The 26,341-nt window shown below is 38.1% G+C and overlaps 1 protein-coding gene and 1 pseudogene across 3 annotated transcripts in view; both read right to left on the bottom strand.

Moving 5' to 3' along the window:
• ZNF385D (zinc finger protein 385D) overlaps positions 1–26,341 on the bottom strand; it is a 684,297-nt gene that overhangs the window by 45,852 nt on the left and 612,104 nt on the right. The gene's annotated exons all lie outside the window — the stretch shown is intronic.
• LOC139022321 (small ribosomal subunit protein eS17-like) lies at positions 19,413–19,816 on the bottom strand (annotated as a pseudogene).

Below are 26,341 nucleotides of genomic sequence, written 5' to 3'. Positions count from 1 at the left end.
TGATTCCTTCTCAGGGCATTTACTAGGCACAAAAAGTTGTTAAATGAATGAAAAACTGTTTGCATATCCTTGAACTTCACGTTCTCTTCCAATTACACATGCACTCCTTCTCCCTGCCTTAGGTCTCCATGAGTTATTGGCCTTGGTAAGTAAATACAGAAAAACTCAGGGGGCTGGACACTTAGGAGAGTATCTACTAATGCGGCAGCATTTGAAAAGTGAAAGCATATGAGCCCAGAGAGATTAGAGTGCCTGCCCAGGCACTGAGCTGGAGAGAAGCAGACTCTGGATCTGAATCCAAATCTCCTCAATCCCTGGTTGATGTTCTCTCAACTACTCTTGCAATAATCAAGAATTTCTCATCAACTCCCTCCACAGGTTCTCATGCCACGGACCTAGCACTGACACCCTCATCCATACCAAATACTGATGGGGGTTGGTAGCTCCTTTCAGCAATGCCTCTTCATCAATGTGCTCATCAATAATGTGTGAAAGCAACATTAAGAAGGAAACAGTGGAAGTCTGCATCAAAACTTGAACATATTACACTTACTTTCCCATTGCATGAACTTCACAGCTTTTTCAGAATATGAACACCAAGGACAGTTTTGTTTATTGGACGTCATCATTTTGGTCTTTAGAGGTTTACAAAATATCATAGGTATTATGTATTTTTCCCCAAAGAATAATCTGTTTCTAAATGAACATAAATAGAAAGATTAAGTAACACGGTTTATTTGAGACATTCTTGAGGCATGCAGACTTTATAGTATTGGGGGGCAGAAAACAGTTTGCAAAATAGTTGAAGGCACTTTTGGCCGATAGGAAGCATGTCCCGTTGAGTCTAATCTGGGGAACAAGGAGAAAGGGCGATGACAGCAAACATGCTGACTTCAGTTCCTTTCCACAGCTGGAGCTTCGTCCTGGCCTTAGATGCCTGGTGTCAATGACATGTTCCTGTGGGATTTCCCGAGCAATTCATATGCCCTGCTTCTGTCAAAATTAAGGCAGGTTCTTGTTTTAACTTTTCTCAAAAGAAACTGTCCTTTTTCACACTGGAAAAATATAATAGTTGGCTATCTTGGAAAACTACTGGATTATACAATCAAAACATGATCATAGATGAAGACCAAGCTCATTTATGTAAGATGACATAAATCATGTAGAAGTATGCTTCCCCTCATGACCACTGGAGGGAAGCCACATTCTTGGGTGCCACATTCTTCAGCACTCAGAAATTCCACGTGTGAGAATGCGCACAGTCATAAAGCACACATTGGGCATGCTGCTTCCGCCACTTGCACATGGTGTGAATTTGAACAAGTTAACATTTCTAAACTACAGTCTCAGTGTCTATAGAGTGAGGGTGTTAACCACAATGTGATATCTAGTACCTCACACCCACTTAGAAAACCAAAAGTTTAAAAGACCAACCACTCCATATGTTGGCAAGGATATGGGCCAAACAAGATTTGCCCATCGTCTATGAAATGTAAAATGGCACAATCTCTTTGGATAAAAAGTTTGACAAGTGTTGTGGTTTTTTTTTTTTCATAAAGTGAAACATACTCCAGTCTTAGAATATAGCAATTCTACTTTCTTTGTATTTACAAAGAAAAATTAAAATATCTCACCAAAAAGTATACACAAATGTTCAGAGCAGCTTTATAACAACTCAAATAGCCATCACCAGGTAAATAGATAACTTGTGATATACTTATAAAATGTGATACTGTTCAGCAATAAAAACCAAATTAGTTGATATAAAAACAACGGGTGGAAGAGGGTATGGGGGGATACACGGTGATAGAAAAAATAAAATAAAATAAAGGGGAATAGGACTCCCAGGACATGGAAAAAAAATGGATGAACCTGAAAAACCCTATTGTGCAAATGACACTAAGCACATAAGAATACACAGTTATGATTCCATTTCTATCACATTCTAGAAAAGCCAAAGCTAGTCTCCATGGTAGAAACCTGATCTGTGCTTGCCTCTGAGTCGGGAGGTGACTGGACTGGAGTATTAGTGGACTTTCTGGGGCCATGGAAAGGTCCCATTTCTTGACTAGAGTGATGGTTCTACTGCTGAACAGAATTGTCTAAACTCATTGAAAATCTGTGCATCTGATAGTATATAAACTATGCCTCAGTAAAACAGTAAAGTAACGGAAATTTGTTCGCCCAAACAGATTCTTTAGCATTGTAAACAGAATAAGGCTGCTGTCTTTTGTGCCGTGAACTTGGAAAATAATCACAGTCACACTGTGATTTCACCAAGGTATATGCCAACCTCAGCCCTCCCCATAAACTGCCAAATTTGAGTTCACCTCCAGCTGACCCTGTCACGCTTCACAGAGAACAGTTGAGTACATGTTGCTCTCTTTCTGGGGACAAAATAGCAACACGTTATACTAGTCCTTTGAAAACAGCTTTTTAAAAAAGGAAACTTAAGAAATTAGGGAGTTTGTAAATGAGTGGAAATTTTTCAATTATAGTAATTCATCTACATTGGACAAATATCAGATAAAAGAGTAGACTTAGGTTTACATAATGGGACATTTTTAAATCTATTTGTCTTATAAGTTATTCCATGATGTTCAAGTTACTTTCTATCTTTTAAAAAATAACTACATAGACTGATGGAAGTTCACATTTTTGAGAAGAGTTTTAAAGTTTTCTTTCCCTCGTTTTAATGTAATGAATAATTTGGCATAGGTATGACCACTTAAAGCTCAAGAAAGAATTATTAAAATGGAACTCAAGGTATTAAACAACCACACAAAGAAGACTTAAAGAGAGAAAAAGAAAGTCAGTAATTGTTTTGTGGTTTAGAAGTTTAATACTGGATATCCAAAGCAATCTCTCTTCCCTTGCAAAGTACTCCACAAAGCAGGTGCATTAAGACAAAATTGATGGGTGAGAGGACTGTGAATATAGCTACTAATGGAATGTGTTGATTTTAAAGATGGATAAAATGGAAGTCATATCAACCTAGCGTAACTGCTTTTCTCTCAGCACGATGCTTGCCGCATGTCATATTAGGCACTTAAAGCACATTTTCCTCCTTGAAAATACAAGTTCATTGCATAATCATGGTAAGGAAACATATCATGTACTTCTTTTCTACTTTCTTGCTTTGCCTTGTGGAGCGCTGCACAAACTCTTTGATAAACACATGCCGATAGAACGAAATAACAGAAAATTATGAAAGGCCTTTATCTTTAAAATGTCCTGGATACTAAGTCATTCTCAAGATAGTTTGAGGAAAGTAGACAGCTGCCCAGCTTTGCGATCCTCAGAACAGAGTCACTATTATTATTCTGAAATGTGATGGGGGGTGGGTGATTTCTGCCTACATTATCTTCAAATTTCTATAAAGCTGTCAGAGTATAAAATGACTGAGAAAACACAATAGACATTTCCATGTAAACCTTTCTAAGTTTTTAAAATATTTGTTTCTTGAATTAGCATCAAAAGACATCATTCAAAATAAATTGATGTCGTGAAAATATATTTTAAAAAGGACAAATTAAGTGTGATTTGTATATAATATGATTTATATCTTTAACTTTTTTTGGGGGGAGGGAAACAAAGTTAAATTGTTTTACTAACATTTAAGCAGTGACTGTTCTTTGTTGTCACATCACAGATCCTAACTGATCCAGACCTACAATTTGAAAAAGTGCTCCTGCAGACAGAAGACATCCTGTCTGTCTCTGGGACTGACTAGGGAGAAGAGAAAACACAGGACACAGCAAAATACACAGCAAAATGCTAAGGAAAGGGCCTGGAGACAACTACCTTTTGGTAATGCAATTGCTCTTGAAAGATTGTTCATAACCTTCAGCCACCATGGGGCCCCAGACACCTTCATCTACATGGAACGCACTTTGAGAAAGTTTGCAATTCCTTTCCAACACAATGCACCTATCAGCATCTGACGGTAAACTAAAGCAAGTAATGGAACTCCAAATTCATATCCAATTTTTAAAGACAGTATAAGCTAGTGATTCATCAAGTTATCGAATTTTAGAGACAGAGGGTGGCTTTCATGTTATAACTCTATTTAATATGAAAAAAATAGGGGTCCAGAATAAGATGGACGACTTGCCAGAGATAATACACATCATAGGCAGGGTCATTCCCAAATTCTTCTGAGTTCTGAGTGTGGGCTTTTTTTACTGCCCCATTTCTTGGGCTGTTTTCTTATCATTACTTGGTAGGATCTACTCATACAAGGACATTATTTTCAGGAACAATGTTCAAAGCCATGGTCTGCTGATCATACAAGGGTCCCACTAATACATAAACCCTAAAGCAGCTCTGAACACTCACACTGAAGAGCCCAAAGCAAATAAGCAAACTCAAGTGTCTGTAATAAAGTGTCAGCCTCTTATATTTGGTAAAAATATTTTCCAACTAATTAATCTATTATAACAAGTCTTTGAACGATTGAAAATTCCCAGAGGATGGAGTACAGAGAACAGTGCTCAACCCCCTCAAGTTAAAACATCAAAATATTTTTATTATCATTAGTTTTGCTTTATTCGAAATAGCCTGCAGTATGTAGGGTTACATTTCCCTAAAGATTCTTTAGTTTTGACACAGTTGGAATAATGATTTCTTTCTGAGTATATTTACAGGATCTTTCTGAATATCTTTGTGCATAAAAAACTCAGTGACAAAGGAAACCCATTATTGTTTGCGGGTTAAGTTTTTCTTCTTCCCTGTTGGAAGGTTCAGAAAACAAAATGCTAAATTTGCTAAATTACTTTGCTTAATTTAGGGTAAAACTGTTTATGTGATCACTGGTAAGTACTATTGTCATCTTGAAATGTGTTCAAGACAGCCTGACCTGATTCAATGTTTCCCATAAGCCTTTAAAGTGATAACACCTTATGTTATAAGCAAGCCATGTTGCAAAGTTTTGCAGGTGTCGAAGGAAGAAAACATTTAATTCCATTTTAATATTTCTTGACATAAGGAACTGTGCTAGGCATTTCAGCAGGATACCAAAATATGTTTTTTTAAAAAATAGGACAAGAAATCTCTACTCTTGAAGAGCTTAAAAGTAAGAAAAGGGGGCAGATAAGAACTTCATCCAATGGCACGTGAAAGGCACATAAAAGGAGGGCTACAGCCCAGGAGCCAGCAGTGCATTATGGGACTCCAAAGAGAAAGTGATGCCTCCCATTTAGAAAATATGATCCTCAGCCACAAATGGCACCACCATGCAGCCAACTGCTTCACCTGAACCTTCTTTGTCCTTGTCTCTTACCTCTCACCTCTGATCCATCAACAAGTCCTCTTGCTTCTGTATCAAAATGTACTTTAAACCCACCCACCATTTCTGGGGTCATACTGATCCCAGTCACCATCACTTCTTGCCTAGATTGGTCTATCACCTTCAATCAGTCTCCCTGATTCCACTCCTAATTTCGAATCCACTCCCTGCACTCTGATGAAAGTAACCATTTCTGGAACATGGAAAAGATGGTGCCTACTTAAAACCCTCGAATAGCTTCCCACTGTTCTTACAAGTCCAACTGCGTGCCATAGCTTCCAGGATCTTAGCATGACAGTTCCTGCCTGACTGCACAGCCTCCACTTTGCTTCTGCGGTGGATGTGGTAGCTGGGCATCCACCCCAGAGATGGAGAGCGACAAACTCCCCCTCCCAGATTCACTCCCACCAAGACCGTGGCTATAATTTAGTTTCTACCAATTTGATTGCATGAGATCTTAGAAGACGGGATTCAGACTACATTTCTGTCTCTGTTTTCTCCCCCTTTTCTCTGGCAAGCTCTGTGAAGGAGGAGTCCTGTTTTCCTGGGGATCTTTCCCATGTGTGGCTGTTTCCTGAGTATAGTATCTGCCTGAAGTTGGATGTGGCCCCTTGCTGGCCAAATTCCACAGCTTGGTTAGGGTTGGTTTCTTTCCTTAGTGTTCTTAATGAATCTGTGATCCATTTCATCCTTCCCACTGAAACTAGCTCAGGGGAATCCCACTGTTCAACCCTGAATGATATATTTATTTTCAGTTTCACTAATTTACCAAACTATTTTTGCTGTTAATTTAAGGTCTTGGCACATACTTTCTTCCTTGCCTGGGCTTGCCTTCTCTGTGCTCCTTCTCACATTTCGCTTCTTAGTGTAAATTTTATTACCTCAGAAATATTTTCCTTGGTTAATGAACACAATTTAAATACTTCCCAATTTTCTTCTATCAAATTCTCTGCTTTGCAATTTAATAATCTACACTAATAAAAGAGAAACATGCAAATTGGTGTCACTCTGCTATGTCTACCAGCCAATCAGAGCGACTATGCAAATTAACCCAACAAAGATGGTGGTTAATTTGCATATGCAGGCATGGAGCAAAGACTGAAGGCTCTGGCCTGAGTGAAGACTGAAGACTGAAGACTGAAGAGGCTTGGCTTCTCCACTGCGGCTGGACCAAAGGCCAGGTGCCGGAGGAAAACCAGTGCCAGCAGCCAGGGGAAGGAAGGCCTATTGCGCGAATCTTCGTGCAATAGCCTTCTAGTATTTATATAAGCTATAATATGTAAACATATATCATCAAATATCTGATATTTTGCATCCTGTATATGAGATATACCTATATATCTATCTATATGTAATCTATATTTTTCTGCCAGGGTGGGCAAAAGTTAGGGTTACAGTTGTTCATATGGAAAATGATACAATAATAATACAAATAATAATACAGAAATAAGTTGGTTCATGTTCTCACAACTGTGAACCTACTTTTGCCCACCCTTGTATATAACCTTGTTTATCACGTTCAGCGACTAAATTGTAAGTTCTTCCACTTGCTCAGCAATGTATATCCAATACCTTGGAGACTGCCTGGTACAACTATTTTTAGAATAAATCTATGTTGCTTCTAGGAGTTTTCCAACTTTTCACCCAGCTCCTTCTTCTTTCGTTGCTTTTCATTGACCATGGCTTAGCCATGGAAACCAAGAGGGGCGGTGGTCTGTATCCAGAGCGACTGGGGAAGTTTCCTCAGAGCACAGAATGGAGGCAAACCACAGTACAACTGTCACAGAGGGTGAGGATCACAGCTGTGGGGGCTGTGTCCTATTTCCCTAGCACCTAGCAAGGTCTCTGGACTTCGAACAGGTGCTCAAGAAGTAAATGTTTGGTAAATCAACTGATTTAATTCAGTCCTTTCATCTGAGAGTAATACAAGGTCAGGGAAGGTTAAATCACTCTCTCAAGTTCAAATATCTTGTTTGGAGGTGACTCTAGCTCCAGGGTCATCAGACACACAGAAATCATCCTTTTCCTTATACCATTCTCTTTTCTTAAAAAATCTAAAGCCATTATTCAGACTGATCTCATTAACAAATATAAAGATCCAACAAGAAAGACCTTCCAAGATACAACATTCTGAAATTTTATAATATTTCTATATAACTCTATTTTCTTTATTAGCCAAAGAGCTCCATTCTGCTTAAAAGATACACATTTAAAATGTCAGGCCCATTAACTCTTTCAATCTCCCAAAGAAGCAATCCATGCCTACCTGTATTAGTAGAAATCAAATTTAAGACAAGAAAAAAGATTACATTTTATAGATACTTAAATTTTGAGTTTATAGTAGACCCCATTGGCCCTTTTAGAAAAATCTTTCTTTCCTCTTGTTTTTTTTTACGGCCTGATATAAAATCATTTCTAGTGTACTGTGTATGGAAAAGACCTTATCTTTTAGCTACACCTCATGTGTGTATATGTGTATTGCATATCCAGTTCATCATCAACAGACAGAAAAGAATGTTGCTTTCTCAGCAATTACTGGTCATGAGGATTAAGAGCGCAGTTAATATTCCTGATTATTTGAACATTGCTCTGCAAACCTTCCTCAACTCTGAATGTAAGTGTTAGACATGTAAACAATTGAAATTTGTTTGGGCAGAGAAGCTGCAGCTATGACAGTGTGTGTGTGGCAGCTTCATTCTTTTAAACCATAGCATTTTAAACAAGAGTTAAATCCACTTCGTTTGTGGTCTGAGGTTGGAATTAAACATTGTCTCCATGAAAGAAGGCAATGCTTTACTTCACCATTCACTCAGCTCCTAAAATAGACTGGACAAAGTAACCATAAAAGGGGCTGCTGAAAGGAATAATTGCCAAATTATTATTCACCTAATAATTCTAAAAATCAGACCCCCTACTTCTCTCACATACAAATTAGAATATTTTTAAAGATGCTGAACTCAATTTTCTCCTTCTTACATATAGACAGGGTGGAGCAAAAGTAGGCTTATGGTTATGAACACTTGAAACGCAGAGTTTATTCTTGTATTGTTATTTATTAATGATTGTATTATTTTCCATATGAACCTACTTTTGCCCCACCCTGTATTTGTTTGAATGATGTCTTTAAGAAACTTATTCTCAGGGCGGGGAGTGTGTGCATGTGCATGTGTGTGTGTTGGAAGGAGACTTACATTCTTTTATGTTGTACTTGTAACATATTAACTGTTATTGTTTTTAGGTGAGAGTGGCTACCCTTTTCTGATTACAGAACCTGGACATAGATCAGAATTAAAATAGACGACTTGTCTTGGCTGGGTGGCTCAGTTGGTTGGAGCATTTTCCCCATACCCCAAAATTGTTGCAGGTTTGATTCCTGGTCAGGACACATAGCTAGCTTGCAGGTTTGATATCCGACTGGACAGGTACAGAAGGCAATCTCCCACATCAGTGTCTCTCTCTCTCTCTCTTTCTCTCTCTCTCTCTCTCTCCCACATACACACCTTCCTTCCTCTCAAAAAACAAACAAACACAAACAAAATCCTTGGATGAGGATAAATACATAAATAAATAAATGAATGAATGCATAATTAAATAGAAGACTTCTTTTGTATTAAAGAAAAATTTTCCTTACCCCAAATCTATTTCTTATCTCCTATCATCGTTCACTTTGGCCAGACCCAATTCTTCCCCCAAATCCAGCCCCAGGAAGCTCTCATTCATTCCCACCATAGAAGGGATATCAGGATGATGGTATTTTGGGATGCAGAATCTCATTCATATCCATGCTCCTCTCTCTGTTTCCATAACTTGAAGGGGCCACGGTTACTCTTCTGAATCATTCTCTGTCACGTGTACCCTTGACCATTTTTGTAACTGCCCATAATTCTTCCAAGACTGTCAAACTCACAGTCTTTCTGGCTCTGTTACTTCTTCCTCTGCTGAGTCGGATAGACCAAACCCAACAGACTTCACTCCAGCTCACCTCTTCCTTTCCTGTCCTATTAACACCCCCATATTCTGGGTAGCGATTGCATCACATTTACAATTCAGCAAAGATTTCCCCAACATACCTTCTTCTTCATGTCAGTGCTGGCCCCCCAATATCCTATGAACTGTCAGATCAGTCTCTAATGTCAAGCCCTGAGTCCTTAATATACTGTGTCTGCCTTTTCTTGCTAGAGTTCCTTATCCAATCCTAGCATTCTAACTCCCCATCAACCAACATAATGCTCATTCCTGCATCCGTGTTTTTGTTCATGGTTACTTCCATCAGACTTGCTTTATCTCTGACATTCTCAATATCCATGCCCAAGCAAAAGTTTCCTTTAAATTTTACATCTCATGGAGCCTCACTCCCAGAAACTAAAACCAGTAAACACATATGAGTAGCCACCAATTTTCTGGCCTATATGCTACCACCCCACATTTAAAGATAGAAATCTAAGGGTGACAGTGACTTTCACTACTATTACAATAGAGTTGGAGGGGGCATCTTCCAGGATTGCTCAGCTCTTCAAGAAGGTGTATGAAATGCCCTTGGTTCCTTTCTTGCTCCCTAAACCTTAAAGACATTTCTTTCAGAAAGGAATATTTTCAGGGTCAATGAAAGTAGCATAAAATTTCAATGAAGGCAATATCCATGGAAGAAAAAAGTATGTATAGTATGTATAGGTTATTCATTACTCTAGTCTAAACCCCAGTACAGACCTTAGCACATATTAGATATTCCAAAATATATATTATATAAATAGATATTGAATGTGTGGATGATAGCATCATTGTTCAAAACCTTTTCTCTACAGAGCCCTTCCCTACCAGAGGGTTGTATATGCCTGTGGCCCACTGACATGAGGAATCACCAAGTGACTGACTTTGTCCCTTCCCCAACCCTCAATAACAACATGAGTGAAAGTGATTTCCTAGAAGATAGTTTAACAGGTAATGTATAGCTTACCATTTCTTTCTTTTTCCCTGTATCATAGTACTAGGTGTACCTGTTAATAATGTGGATTTTTTTCAACACAAGCAATGCCTAGATACACCTGCTCCATCAGAGTATGTCCAGAATTAAAGGCATATTCAGCAAAGTCATAACAAACAACACACCTTTGTTTTTATAAGCCATTGAGATTTGGTGGTCATTTATTACCATAACATAGCCTAAATTCTCTGATACAGAGATAATAAAATATTTGAAGTAGAATAATTATCTTCTAGTACTGGCTATTGTCTCTGAAACAAATGAGAATCCCTTTTATTCAAATGGCTACTGTCGCTGAAAGAAATGAGAATCCATTTTATTCAAAATTGTGAATATCTTCAATACAGATATTAACTATTTCAGATCGAAAACATAAATTATCAAGTTAATATTTTTATACTTGAACTGGTAGCCTAGAAGTATTGGTATTATTCCCTGTATGGAAAACTTTAGAAGATTCTAGAACTGTAAGTTAATTTAGTTCAATATTCAGACAGGAAATGCATATTTCCCTGTATAATTTCATCTAGGATACCACTTGAGAAATTTATCTTTGCTTTATGTAACTTTTGTGGAAATTTTCCTTCTCAGATCTGATCCATAATTTAACATGTGTAATTAACACATGTAATGATGTGTTAATGATCTCTTATTTATACAGCATCCAGCTTCAATGAACACAAAGTACTCTATTTACTTAATTTATTCTCTAAACATATGCATCTGCAACTAACTTTGGAGTTAAAATAAATTAACTCCACTAACGAGTAGATTTCTACAAAAGAATATTTATTTAAAGGCAAGAATAAAAAATTAAGACATGCAAATATTCGTTTGCATGACAGAGTATTTAAAGCTTTTGATTTAGAATGAAGAGTACCAAAAAGTATTTCCTACCTCCTATCAGTGTTCAGCAGCTCCTGATGACTACCTAGAAACTTACATTTTTATTAACATCATAAGAACTTAATTTGTAATGAAAGACTACATTGCAATTGCAGCTAATTCTACACTTACCGGCCTCTATAATTTGCTTTACTTATGGCTGTCTCTTACATTAATATTCATCACAAAATCCCCCTTCCAATATTACTTGATTTGACAGAAATGCATTAGCTATGACAAATGCTTCATAATGTACTCAGTATTAATGCAAGCAGAATCTATGGTAATTATTGCTATTTAAACACACTGATTATTCCTGCTGGTCTTCTTTAAGAAATGGAAATAAAATCTACAGCCATCAGAAATTAGAAATATCTGTTTTTTAAAATGCACTTTATATTAATATAATTCCCCTAAAACATCTATATAAAGAGGTAGTGGCATATCATAATCATGGTGGCCTCATATATTTATTTGAAGAAAGGAAGAAAATAAAAAAGAATAAACTTCTCACTTGTATAGGGAAAAAGGGGGTCTCAGGAGGATGAGTAACTTGGTATAACAGTAAGGTTAAGCCTTTGATCACTCAATATCAATTCATCCTCCTTTCTTTAACAATTCCCTCATTCTCATCTCATGCAGCCAGATCACCAGCTCCTTTCAATAAGCCAAGATCCAGAAGATGGAGAGGATTTATTTTCCACTGTAACGATACTAAAATTCATAACACATATGACCTGATTCACTAGTAAGCTATTTGACTGGTGGTATTACATTTGACTTGTTCAATTTTGTAAGGTCATCCCACAAACGTAGTCAACTTATTTCACGGGTTATGAATCATTTCAACTTATTTCAGGGGGAATGAATCATTTCAAAGTAGCAATTAATTTAAAGCTATCTTCCAATTCAAATGTATTCAGATGGCTATCTGGACATATATGGTGTTCTCAAGGATTTTAACCAAATAGCAGCATCATTAACTGCCATTTCATTAGGTACATAAATCACTAAATGTCATTTTCAAAAAGCACATTTCAAGTTTATTTATCACATAAGGTAATCCTTCACTACTTATTTAATCTTCTAGGCTTTCCAAATTTGTGAATTGATTTATTGAGGCTGACTCCAATGCTAGGCAGAGTGAGTGTGACAGGAAGCGCAAATCTGTCTAAGATACTGGCTGAAAAATCATCGAGTGACTGAGTTACCTGGAAGGCATACGATTAAGATTTCTACCATCATAAAAATGGGGATCCAGATAGACTTTGTTGCATTATAGGAACATAAGTAACATTATATATCAGAATATACAGACTGGAAAAAAATTGAACACAAAAGGGATGAGATGCAATAAATGAGGTAACCACTTATTTAGAAATAAAAAGCAACCCCCCCAAAAAGTAAAATGAAGATATTATCAAGAATAGGTATTATTTCCAACAGAGAACATAACCTTTGGGATTCCTATACATTCCATTCAAATCTATAGTTTCAGCTCATGTATTATAATTTTGAAGTGCACCACTTGTTACTGCCTACTTTATAAAATAATAAATACTCAAAATTTAGAAGAGCTGTATCTCACAGGGCATTTGATTAAAATCATTATCTCAGTGGTTTTAAGATATATTTTTAGCTGAGGAAAAAAGATTATGCAGAAGCTCAACTATTAATAAATACAGAGATTAAAGTTGGAATGAAGAATCCAGAGTTCTGGCCTCAAAACTTCTGTGTAGCTCAACATAAGCCTTGGGGTAGGGAGAGCAGATGTATTCCTCTTCCCCACTGAAGTGCCCAGGACAGCTTATTCTATTTGTTAGATTGCTTTTGCATAACTCCAAAGACAGAACTCAATGTCTTCCAAGGTAGCCCAGTTCATTTTCCAGATAGATTTTAATTTTTAGGGATGCCTTTCTTCTGGAACTGAAACCCATCTTTCTACAACTTCCTTTCACTGTCTGGTTTGCTAGTGTATTCGGGGGCCTAGAAAAGCACATGAATGTAGTAAGTGTTCAATACAGAGTCATTGGATAAATGAGTGAAAAAACAACCCTCTGTTTAAAATTTTTTAAATGTCATAATCTCTTTTCCAAATATTAAAGTATTTGGACACTGTTCTCAACTATTTCTCCTGGTTCAGTCCTAGTTGCTTCAAGTACTTTCCCCGTGGTGTGGTTTCCAGACCCTTCACTGTCCTCAGTAGTTTGAACTAGCCTTGAACAATTTCATTAACGTTTTTGAAGTGAGGAGGTCAAAACTAAGCTCAATGCAGTAAGATAGGTTGAGAAGAGCAGAGTAAGTAGAGCCATTGGTTTTGTTAAGTTCGAACTCATCTGCTTATTAATTATGAATAGGATTGCAATAGTTCATGGCCTAGGACAGTGATGGTGAACCTATTGAGCTTGGCGTGTCAGCATTTTTAAAAACCCTAACTTAACACTGGTGACATGTCACATATAGAAATTTTTTGATATTTGCAACCATAGTAAAACAAAGACATATTTTTGATATTTATTTTATATATTTAAATGCCATTTAACAAAGAAAAATCAACCAAAAAAATGAGTTCGCGTGTCACCTCTGACACGCGTGTCATAGGTTCTCCATTACTGGCCTAGGATCATCATTAATTGACTCCTACTTTAAATCAGTGGCCAATGAATTGTGGTCTGCAGGCCAACTGCTTCAATGTCTGTTTTTATAAATAAAGTTTTATTGGGATATGGGTACATCTATTCATTTATGCACTATCTATGGCTGCTTTCACATTACAGTGGCAGAGCTGAGTAGACATGATAGGGACTATACGGCCAGTAAAGCCTAAAATATTCCCATTGCATACTTTACAGAGAAACAATAAATTCTGACCCTGCTCTAAATCATTCTTTCCCAGAGTCAATGAAAGTTCAAGCCAAGATAAATAGTGTCACCAACCACCATAAACCCAGGGAACCTGGGAAAATACTCCCTTCATGGCAAAGCTATCTTTTGCCTTAGAATTCCTTTAAATCAGAATTTCCCTAACCTCTGTAATCGGTAGAATTATCTGTGAAATTTTTTTCAAGTGCCAATTCCTTGGCCTCTAACTAGGTCGACTGACTCAGAAACCCAAAGGTGTGGCTTTGACTAATCCCTGGCCTCTACAGCCCTACCCTAGTTCTATCCTTCTACCACAGTGCCCTTCAGCTTACCTCTGTTTTTGTTGTTATTGTTGTTTGCTTGCTTAATTATTACTTTAAAATAATTTTACACCTACAGAGAAGTTGTAAAAATAGCATAGAAAGTGTTCTCCTGAAGTCTTCATCCAGATCCCTGCCATGATGACATCTTACATACCATGGCAAAGTGATCAAGATCGGAAAAACCAATGCTGGGCAGTGCTCTTAACGGAACTACAGATTTTGTTCAGCTTTCATCAGCTTTATCATGATAAATGTTAAATCTTTAAAGATGTATATTTCTGTGAATTTTTATCTCATGTAGAGATTCTTGTAATCACCACCACACCAGGAAATAGACTGCTAAATCACTCCCAAGAAACTTGCTCGCGCTACCCACTGTAGGCTCTCTCCAACTCTAAACCTTGAAAACTACTGCACAGTATAATTTGGAGAATGTAACATTATGGAACAATGAAGTATGGAACCTTTTGAGCCTGGGTTTGTTCATTCACCACGATGTCCTGGAGCTCTGCCCAAGTTGCTGCATGGAACAATAGTTTATTCCTTTTTGTTGTTGAGTAGCAATCCATTGTATTGATATATCCCAGTTCATTAATCCATTTGCCCAGTGAAGGTCATTTGGGTTGTTTCCAGTATTTGCTAAGTATTAACAGAACTGCTATAAAAATCTGTATCCAGGTTCTCAAGTGAACATAAGTTTTCAATTCTCTTGGGCAAATCCCCAGGAGTAAGGTTGCTGGATCACAGGGCAGGTGTACATTTAACTTTACAAGAAACTGCCAAGTGTTCTCCTCAGTGTCTGTTCCAGTTTGCATTCCCACCAGCAACGCGTTCCAGCTGCTCAGCAACCTTATCAGTACTTGGCATTGGGTTGATTTATCTTATTTTAGCCATTCTAGTTGGTGTGCCGTAGACTCTTATCATGGCTTTAATTTGCACTTCTCTAAAAGCTCATGATGTTGACTATCCTCTCATGTGCTTACTTCCCATACATGCATTCCTTGGTGAAATACCTGGTCAAGGCTTTGCTCATTTTTTGAATCGGAATGTCTGTCTTCTTAGAGTTTAATATATATTCTTTATATATTCTGGGTACAAGTTCCTTGGCAGATATGTGAATTGAAAATATTTTCTCCCAGACTGTGGCACATCAAACGTTTTGATTTTGATGAAGTCCAATTTGTCTTTTTTCCCTTTCTTTTATGGATCATGCTTTTGATGTCATTCTTTAATGCCCGGGGTCCAATCAGTAGAGAGAAACTACATAGTAATCTGAACAAGGAAAGTTTACTATTAACTGTAATAGGGGGTTGCTTGATGATGATTGGCTACTACTAAGTAAAGAGATCTCTAAGTAATGTAGAACTACTAGATGTAGGAGCAGACAACACCCCTAGGGCTGAGGTCTGTGCCTAAAGAGCTTGTGGTAGAGGGTGTGGCGATGGCTCACTGAATGGTTGAGAGGTTGCCATGGGACCTTACTGGAAATCTGTCCTCTAGGTACCAGGGAAAGCTGCCCATGGGCCGGTATCTCACCGGAGACACAAAGCTGACCAAATTGCCATAGGGGTGTGTTTGGAGAAGCTGCTGACTTGTGGATGCCTCTAGATTTACACCAGGAACTGGGTATTTATGGGAGAAGCTGTCCACACTGCAAGAATCTAGCCAGTGAGTACTTAAGACCAGGAAGACAGACCACTTCTTCCTCCTGCAATGTCTCTCCAGTGCCCTCTACTGACAAAGCTTAAAATCATGCCAGTTGGTAAAGGAAGGATATTAAAAGGATCCATTTTCACAGGCTCTGGACAGTTTCCACAGGGCCTGTTGGAGAGGGACACTGCCTCTGCCTGCAGCAGTATTGAGCATGCTGGTCAACAGAACACTTCCCCTCACTTTTTGTTCCCCCCAGGGATGTTCACCTAGAGAAGGGTGTGTATGGCCACAAAGGTTCTATCTATAGGGCTACTGTCTTCTAGGTCTAGAAGAGGACTAGAAACAGCAGACTTTCCTTGGGTCTGTTGGGTCTGCAACCATTTCTAGTTCCAGGTTGAAGGCTGCTCTGGCACCCAGGCTGGGATATAAGAAGGCAAAACAATAACAACAAAAATAAACAATAACAACAAAATAAAGAAACAGACAAAAAAGAGGGTACTTCCCACTGGGTCGTCCTAAGGTCCTTAGTCTCTCCATCCTTCAAAGTCTTCTGATTGTTTCCTTAGGTATTCTGTCCAGGGTTTACACTTGTAATTTGGAGGATAGGATGGAATGAGCTTTCTTTATCTTCTCTGGAACCAGATACCCTCAGGGCCTGTGATTCATTTCCTGAGACCCCATGCCAAGGCTTGTTCCACGTGTCGGTGGTTCTGAATCTGGCTCAGGGAGATTCCTTCCAAAAATGCTTATCCTGACCCACAAGGCTTCCTTATTGGCTAAAAATGGAGATGAGCCATAATATGGGCAATAAAGACATACCCACAACATTAAAGAAGGGCAAGCTCTCCTAAATACTGGAGCAGATGTGAGGAAAGAACTGAAATTGTCCTGAACTGTCAGCTGGTGGTAACGAATGTTCATTTGGCATCATTGATTCTCGCCTTTGTGGTATATCAAAGGTTCCAAAATACCTGGGCACTCTTTTGACTCTACCACCATCTCTGACCTTGCTAAATATCAGCTTCCTCCATGGGGTTTCCTTTCCCCGCCATTTGTGTAGATCTCAGAAGAGTGGGAAAATCTACTCCTATCTCAAAATTACACATGAAAAGAATAATTCTGATCATGATAATGATCACAATGGTAAATAGTAACAGTGATCTCTCTACCATTTCATAGTACCTACTATGTGCCAGTCATAAAGATAGGTGCCTTAACTGCATTATGGATCATCCTCATCACACTTGATTATTTGACAAATGAAAAAGTTAAGTGGTGCAACAGAGATTAGAAACCTAGAGTCTGATTCCAAATCTTGTCTACTTCCTAAAGTAATACCTCGCCTTTACCCCATTCACACACCCTCTCACATGTATTACCCTTTTTGTCTGTACCTTTGGGCATACATTGTAATATTCAGGTTTTGGTTTTATCCATAAAATAAAAATAAAAGCTCCCTGGTGACAGTAAATTATCATAAGTCTTGGAATACCTACCTGACACAGAATCCTGTTTTAGGCATTGAGTGGCTATTGATTTTCACAGCTTCTATTAAAAGAATTAATCTAGAGTCCCACATCCATTCAATGACCAGCTGAGTGGATGGGATGCTCAGTGATTAATGAGGCTAATCTGACTGATGATCAAAATTGGACCATGCATACATATGAGCACCCAACTTGAGTTGAGGAGTCACTGTATGCATTAATTTATAGCTGCATATGAAGAAATGGAGCAAAGTGTCATAAGTGCAAGTACAAGTCTTTCAAATGCACATTTCAGACACACGTACTTTACGATGATACCTGATGAAGGCTCCCATCCGTCATGTCACAGCCTCCCGTCCTGATTACAAAGTACACGCTGTCCATTTCTCTGAACATGATGACATGTTATCAAAAGATGATAAATGTCCTCACAAACAGGTAGGGCTAGAAAATATGCTTGCAATATTTCTCTGTGGTTTTGCAACAGCAAACATCTTGACTAAATTTCCTATACAGTATGTTGGGGAATAAAAAGCAAAAGGCTTTAACTCTCAGGAAAGCTCAACTGTAAAGAGATAAAAAATCAGAGGATCTGGGTACTGGAGTAGACATTACGTCTAACATTACCACAATCCAGAGCTGGAATTTGCTCCAAAAATTCTTAACGACTACTCACATGTCCTGTACCAGAATTCCTCCACAGAAAGTGAAAATATCTGGAGTGCTCTATTTGATAGAAAGTTCTTTCGTTTGCTCATTTGCTCATTCATTCATTCATTTGATGACTACTTACATCATGCTTTTTTAAAAATAAGCTAAGAGAGTATGCAAGGCACTAGGAAAACAGTCATTACCGAGACAGACATATTTTGATCTTAAAGAACTTCTCTAGTCACTGGAGGTGACAAACAAACAAAATTGTACAATAAATAAATTATTTACATGTGTAATGGGGAGGCCATATTTGGTATCAAAAATAAGTTCTTTTTTACATTGAACCTAGTGAGCCCCTCTGTATTTTTCACCAAATAGCCCAGGTTGTATACTTTTGTGCCATACAGAATGAGGCTTCATTCATTCTTCTACATGGTGACACACCAGATATTTAAGGACAGCTAGTATCGTACCTTCAAAAGTTCTACAGGACAATTTCTTCCAGGAATTTTAAATCTTTCACATTTAACAAAAAGTTTGGCCCTTAATTCAGAGCTCTGGTCTTCCATGATGTTTTTTTTTTTTTTCTATAAGTGTAATGGTTCACAATCTATCGTATCTGCTCATAATCACATTCGCTAAAATGAATTACAAGGCTCCAATATACATATATGCAAGAAGGGCTTAAAAATGGTGGGGGGTACATGGATATTTGGTGGACACTGCAAACTCTACATCTTACCTAACATCCTGATAGTACATCTAACAACACAATTATCATCCTCATTATCTATACTTTACCTTTACTATATCACTTCCAAGGTAATTACACATACAATATATAACACATTCATACATAACATGAATATAGTATTAGAATGGAGGAAAATTGATTGAGGAACGAGAATAAAATAATATGCTTACTAAAAATACAACACATATAGCTGGATCCCAACATTGCATCACAGAGCAACAAGATTATGGCCCAGGATGAGGCCTCTGAAGCTAGATTTGCTGAGTTCCACTCCTGGTTCCATCATTACCAGTTGTATGACTCTGGGCAAGTACTTAACTTTTCTGTTCCTTATAATAATAAGGACATTTGATGATCAGTTGTGCAAATTAAGTAAATAAATATATGTAATATATTAGCATGCTGGACTCATAGTATATGTTATAGATGTGTGTGCTATTGTTATTATTACAAATAAATGCAATAAAAATGTAATTTTTTTGGTTGTCCATGGTTTATTAATAATATTATAGCACAGCAGAAAGATTCAAATGGCTCCATGTGGTGTTTTGAAATTCATTCCAACTATAGGCTGAGTGACCTGCAGGTTGGACAGAATGCCAAAGTCCAAGAGCTTCAGCATCTCCTTAGTGTCAGGATCAACTTCGAAGATCTCTTGATCCAGGCTGAGCCCTCAGGAACATAATCATCTCTCCTTTCTCTCTTCTTCCTGCAGCCAGATGGATACACTTCTCATGGGGCCTCTCTGAATCGCTTCATCGGATGTGTAACATAGCCCGCTATCTTGTTTCGGAGCTTCTTGCTGGGAATAATGGCAATTTCCTTGCACACGCGCTGGTTGGTGTGGAAGCTGTTGCTCAGGTGCTGGTAGTACTTCTCAGTGATTACCTGGGCCGCCTCCTTCATGATCTTGGTGTGAACATAGCCCATCTTGGTGTGTCCTGGTGAAAGCTGAAGATGTAATGTCCTTATTTGCTAAAACCAAGTCACTCTTCCTTAACAGCTTTCACCACGCTAAGTTGGAAGTGGGTGAGAAGATGTAACTTTCATATTGAATTCATGAACATCATCACAATCTTTCCAGGTTGAGTAGTCTCCTTTGGATGTTTTTTTAACTCTATGGCTGGATTTTTTTTTTAATTCTATGGCACAGAGATAAAATGTCTCTCTTCTTCTTTAAAAAAATGATATAAGACCTTTTGATTTTTCTTAGTAACAGTTTTTTTTTTCATGCTAATTATGTTCCAGGCAGAGACCTAGGAGGAGGCCTGTTCGTCAAGTAGGACAAATAGGAGACACATATAAGACACGCATTGCAAGGGAAGGGTTGCCTATCCTTGATGACCTCTTTCTCTTCTTATGCTTCATCTTCTTCTTCCCCTTCAGAATTTTAATTGTTCATCACATTTGTTCTAATCTACCTGGCAGTTAAGGCAAGAGGAACAGCACAATTCTTATTATGAGAAAGGAGATAGAACTCCAGTTCTACAAAGAGCTAATATCAATTAGCCTTGTGTTGCCTGCACGTATCTCCATATCTAGAATAGAATATTTTACGGTACTGCAACCAAGGCAAAGCTTGTCATCTTATCCTAGTGCATCTGCAGAAGACCTGAAATGCATTGCTCTGATTTACCTGGTCCTCCACCTTCTGCCCATCCAAAGTCACAGCTCTATAGAAACAGGACAGAAACGACACCGAGGAGATTGCCTTGGAAAGGACTTGTGCCCACTGGGCAGTTTGCTACATAAGTCTTAGCTGTTGTCTTAGGCCAGGGTTTTAGAAGATGAATAAATCCAACTCTCTGGAAGGAAAGTTTTAGCATTTATTTGTTTAATCTCTCCAAGCAGTCCAAAAGCATTACCTGGAGGGAGAACTTACAATTGGATTTCTAGTCCCAGAGGATACCGCTGTTGCTGCTGGAATCGGCCTAAAGCCCTCGCATGGAACAAGCACATTTGCAGTGAAAGTCTATTAATAAACCGATGAAAGCTCACCAGTTAAAAGCTAAAGAATGCTATTTAATGCTCTCTTTTGCTTTTAATGGACTGAAACCTGTTAAAACACTGCTAAATAATCAGGCAAATTTTTCTTGCAGTTGATAGAGGGACAAGAACACACACACACACACACACACACACACACACACACACACAATTGAAAGATGAATTCCAATAGGCTCTATATCAAAAGGAGCTGGAATGGAGCAAAACCTAGAGTCTTGAGGGTCCACGGAGCCCCAAAGAATGGCTGGAGATAAAACTGGAGACATTTTACTCAGACAGAACTCCATGGTCACATTATCAACTTTTCCTGGGGCTATTAAATCAGTGGAGCAAAAAATAGGCACATTTGGTCCACAGACAGAGAGAGCTGGGTACAGCAGAGAGAGAACTGAAATGACACAGCAGATGTCTCAGGGCTCCCATATCAAGGTGCACGCTCGGAAGGGCTCTTCCGGGGGCTCTACTGCAGATAATGGTTTATTGAGCGCAAAATATGAGAGAAGTTAGGGGATGGAGTTTTAAAGACTTTCCTTATTCTTTAAGTTCCCAGATCGGCTGTTTCATCTATTTTTGGATTCGTGATGTCAAACCAACCAGTCGATGCGGCTCTTGCAGTGAGATTTTTGCTTCTGTGACACCTGTCAGGTTTCAGCTTCACAGTCAACATTTGGTTCTTCCTTTCTAGCTAGGAACACTCATCGGCCCCACTCTATGCGATGGGTTGTCCTTGACTTGCAGTGGGTTTCAGACCCCTGGACGATGGTGAAGTTCCTGGTCAGAACATGGCTTCAATGCCAAAGACACCTTCCTCTTCTGGTTATGGAGGCCTCTTTCTGCTTCCGTGTCTTGTTTGTCTGAGTTTGGATTCAAAATCTTCCTCTGAAAAGTGGAGGCTACCCATTCATCTTTTATATATACAGTATCCCTAAAATTCTTTTGCTTCGATGTATGGCTCTGGGCTTTTGAACCTTATACCAACCTGAATTCAGCTCCTGCTTGCCTTCGCCACCACAATCAATGTGGTCTTTCCCTGTTACTGACCCCATTTTTCCCTCACTATCCAAACCGTGCCATCCTGCTTTTTCTTTTAGAATAGAATGGAAGATCACTGTGGCAGATTTTATTTTACAAAGATGACCCAGCAATAGTTCCCATCTCACATGACCATCTTATACTGCGACTGACACTCTGCCCTGGGGCTTGTCTCAACCAGTATGATATGATGGAAGGCCACTGTGATGACTTTAGTTCAAAAGGAAACACATCATCAGCCTGGCTGTCTTTTTGGAACCCAGATGCCATCCTGTGAGAAGCCCAGGGCATAGAGAGGCCACCGGTAGTTGCTCTGGCAGACAGTCCACCTGAGGTTCCAGCCAACAGGCAACAGCCTAACATGTGAGTGAGGAAGGCTTTGTGAAGACTCCAATATAGCTGCCATTTCACTGGAAATACACAGAAGAAGTCCACCTCCTTCCTTACTCAAATAAAAACCGCTGCTTAATCTCGGAATCATGAGGGATATTAATAGTAGTAATAATACTACTAAGATACTAAAAATTATTAAAATAAATAATTGTGATATTAAGTAAGTATTTTTCCCACTGTCACACTCATAGTGGTTGGTTTTTCATATGCAAATAATTGGAAAAAAATTAAATAGCTGAATATCTGGAGGCCTCTAGACCTGGTATATGCGAAGTAGGGCCCTGGGGCCAAATCCAGCCTGCTGCATGTTTTAATAAAGTTTTATTGGAACTCGAATTATTCACATACATATCGCCAATGGCTGATTTCATGTGACAAAGTTGAGTAGTTGTGACAGAGACAGTGTGATTTATAAAAGCTAAAGTATTTAATGCCAGGCTCCCTTACAGAAATACCTTTCCTGAACTATAATCTAGGCAAATGGCTGACTTTTTTATTGTAACTTTTGACAGTGTATCTTTACCATATTGCCACATGATATATGTGTATGTTATCCAGCTATGGAAAGTTTTATTTTAATTTTCACACCAAAGATAAAGTTACACATATACACTCATGTATTTGTGTAAAGCTTTCATTAAACTGAAATATACCACAGATATCCTAAATAGCCATATATGTGATTTTCATAATGTTACTGTTGAATTGAGTGTGAGTTGAGGTACCCCAAATTCAATATGTTCATTGCCAAAACCAAGGAGTGACACATTATAGTGAGTGTTTTATTTTCCCTTCTGGAATAAGAAGAGAGCTGAGGCCCTAACCGGTTTGGCTCAGTGGATAGAGCGTCGGCCTGCAGACTGAAGGGTCCCAGGTTCGATTCCGGTCAAGGGCATGTACCTTGGTTGCAGGCACATCCCCAGTAGGGAGTGTGCAGGAGGCAGCTGATCGATGTTTCTTTCTCATCGATGTTTCTAACTCTCTATCCCTCTCCCTTCCTCTGAAAAAATCATTAAAATATATTTTTTAAAAAAGAAAAAAGAAGAGAGCTGAGAAGACCAGAAACTCCTAATAGTTCAGAAATTTACACTGGGTGGGATTTTGATGAAGATAAAATAAAGGCAGATTTCTTACTGTTTTAAGTAAAGACAAGTAACATCTCAAATGCATTAACCTGACCACAAAGTACCTACAAATTGAATGCATTTGCTTTATGCATTATAAATGTGTTCTGTTTTTTTAAAAAATAAAACATTTTGTCAATCAAGGCCCACTTGATTTCTTCATTACTTTTTGCACTATAGAAAATAAATTTATATAGGTTACAACTTAGGAAAACTATCTTACCTTCCCCCATTAATTGCAAGTATGAGGAAAGATGGTACCTTTACCCTTTTGAATAAAAGGAATGTGAGTAGACAGAAACACTCAATGGTTTGACAGCCATGACAAGTAAATTATTCTATCACTGCTCCAACCATAGCTCTTAGATCAGTGGTTTTAACACAAAGATGCATAATCTGGATAGAATCTTGGATTATTTTGAAGTAAGATACTGGTCTTCATCTACTGTTTCCAAAGCCTTTTTAAGATCCATTCATCCTTCAGGGTGATGAGTAATTTCCCCCTTTCCTGGAAACAAAAGTTAACACATACAGGTACCTGGAAATAACTAGAAGAAGGATACTGCATTACAAATATATCTTTCCATAATATTTGCAAATGAGAGATTTTACAAATAGGGAGATGACTTATTTCTGTCCAATTTCTGATACTCATATTCTTTTGCAGCAAATATTCTTTAAAATGAGGATATCAATAACTTAGAAATAATACCTTTACAACATTTAAAAAAATTTCCATATGAGGCTAAAGTGCAATAACTTATATAATGACATATTGAAATTTTAAAAGCTATAGAAATAAAAGCCACACTGTTTTTCCTGTTCAGGAAATTGTCAACCTTATAGGGAAAACGATTTATAACCTTGAACTCTAGACTATATTACCTTATTTTAAAATACCACTGTATACTAATCTAAAATGTCTTCTAACATAGGAGGAAGCTTGCATTTGTGAGCTCTGAACCAACCCTTTCTAGTTTACTGGATTTTCAATTACTAAAATGATTGCACTAAATATCACCCTAGTTGCCTGAAAGAATTAAAGCACTTTTCCAAATCAGAAATTCCTAGGAGTTAATATACATCCTGCAAGACTTTAATCTCTTCTAGTGTAGTTAATTTTTTATCTTTAATTGATAATTTTGTATACTCATTTAGAAAAAAATAATATTTAATGCCCCAAATAAAAAAACAAAACAGACTTTTCTTTTTCTTTTGTATTAAAGACCTGAGTCTTATTCTTCCAGAAAATTCTTTCACTCTCTAGAGTGTATTACAAAATCAACATACATAGAAAAACTAAGGTGAAATGGCTTCACATGCAACTCCTAAATTATCTGCTATCAATTTTACACAGAGAGATCGAAGATGTTACTTTCCAATACACATGAAGCTTTCCTGTCTGGTAAAATAATAAAAAATAACAGCATAGTTTTCATTAACAAAATGTAGACTAGCAAAAAGCTTTGGCCCTTAACCTTATCTTCTCTTACCAGCTTCCATGCAGGCGAAAAGCACAATAAAGACATAAAGAGCATACATGTGAGCAGACACACATTTAACAAGTCCAAGGGCTGATATGAAAAGGCAACTATTTACAGCAGCACCTTTGGGTATCAGAGGCTTTTGCAAAATAAGAGGGCTACCCTGAATAATCCCACAGATACGGTGATATCAATTAGCAACCAGGGGCTAGTGCTAACAAGGACGATGGGAGGATTAAGCATTTTGCTGCCTAAGAGGAGACAGAAAGGCAAAAGCCTTGGGAGGAATCCAAACTCAGTTCAAATCCTAGCTGTGCCGCCTACGAATTTGTTGACCTCAGTCAAGTGATTTAATTCAGAGCCAGGTCTCTTTATCTGCAAATTAAGAAGGTCTTCTTCCCAGAGTTAGGTACTGCCATAACCTTCACAAACCTCTAGCACAGAATTTCTAAACCACTTGGTTATAGTAGCCTTTTGTTCTCTGTCTCCTCTACTAAAGTGAGTCACTGGAGGGCAGGAGCCACATCTAAAACCAAGCAAATGCTGAGTACTCATTAAAGTAACATTTCATCCAAGGAGTTAATCTAGGGATTACACACCCTTGACATTAAGCTTAGCACATGCCGGTTAATAATATCTGTGCCTCTTTCTTCCTCCCATATGAGAGGGTCATTTCAATTGCTCTAGATTTACATGGCACCACATCTGCTATTTTCTCCTGACAAATCATTTCCTACCCTGTATTATAGTTGGGGTTTATTTCTTGTCTTCCCAATCTTGCAGATAGAACTTGTGTTCTGCCTCTTAGTTTTCATCTCTGCAGCCTCTGATATATTGCAAAAGTACATATAGATAAATGAGTGAGTATGAATAAATGGATACAAGAATAAATAAATAACCTCAAGTTCATGATTCAGACTTAAATCGCTGACCATTTCAGAAGGATGGAAAATATATTCTTTCACTTCCTGGGCAGCATGAAAGAAATGCATTTTTTTCTGGTTTCATTTAACTCTACCAGAGAACTCCTGGGGAAACAGAAAACTGGGGCGAAAAAAGAATAAAATAAGGTCTAAATGGGCATCATTACCGCTACACATTCTGCATCTTGACCTTCACCTTGGAGTTTGGCCAGGCACCAACTGTGGGTCTGAGGGTGATTGATTTGAGCAGTCACTTAAGTGTAAAGTATTGTCAAGGCTGCCCTCAAACTGAGTCATAACAAAAGCAAGCTAGAGCCCTGGCTGTGCAGGGCCCGAGTGGCACAGGCTCTGCCCCATGGTGTTAAATATGCTCGCTGCCCTCAAATTTAACCTGATACCAATGTCACAAGTTGAAGTTAGTACATAGTCAATCTGACTCAATAGAGCTTTTTAAAATGTTCTTAACTCTCATTAGAAACTGAAGTAGCACAG

The sequence above is a fragment of the Myotis yumanensis genome, unplaced genomic scaffold (genome assembly GCF_028538775.1).
Source record: "Myotis yumanensis isolate MYYU_CA2020_CCGP unplaced genomic scaffold, mMyoYum1.0.hap1 SCAF_14, whole genome shotgun sequence".
NCBI classification, from domain to species: domain Eukaryota; kingdom Metazoa; phylum Chordata; class Mammalia; order Chiroptera; family Vespertilionidae; genus Myotis; species Myotis yumanensis.
This window is presented reverse-complemented; position numbering and strand designations above follow the sequence as displayed.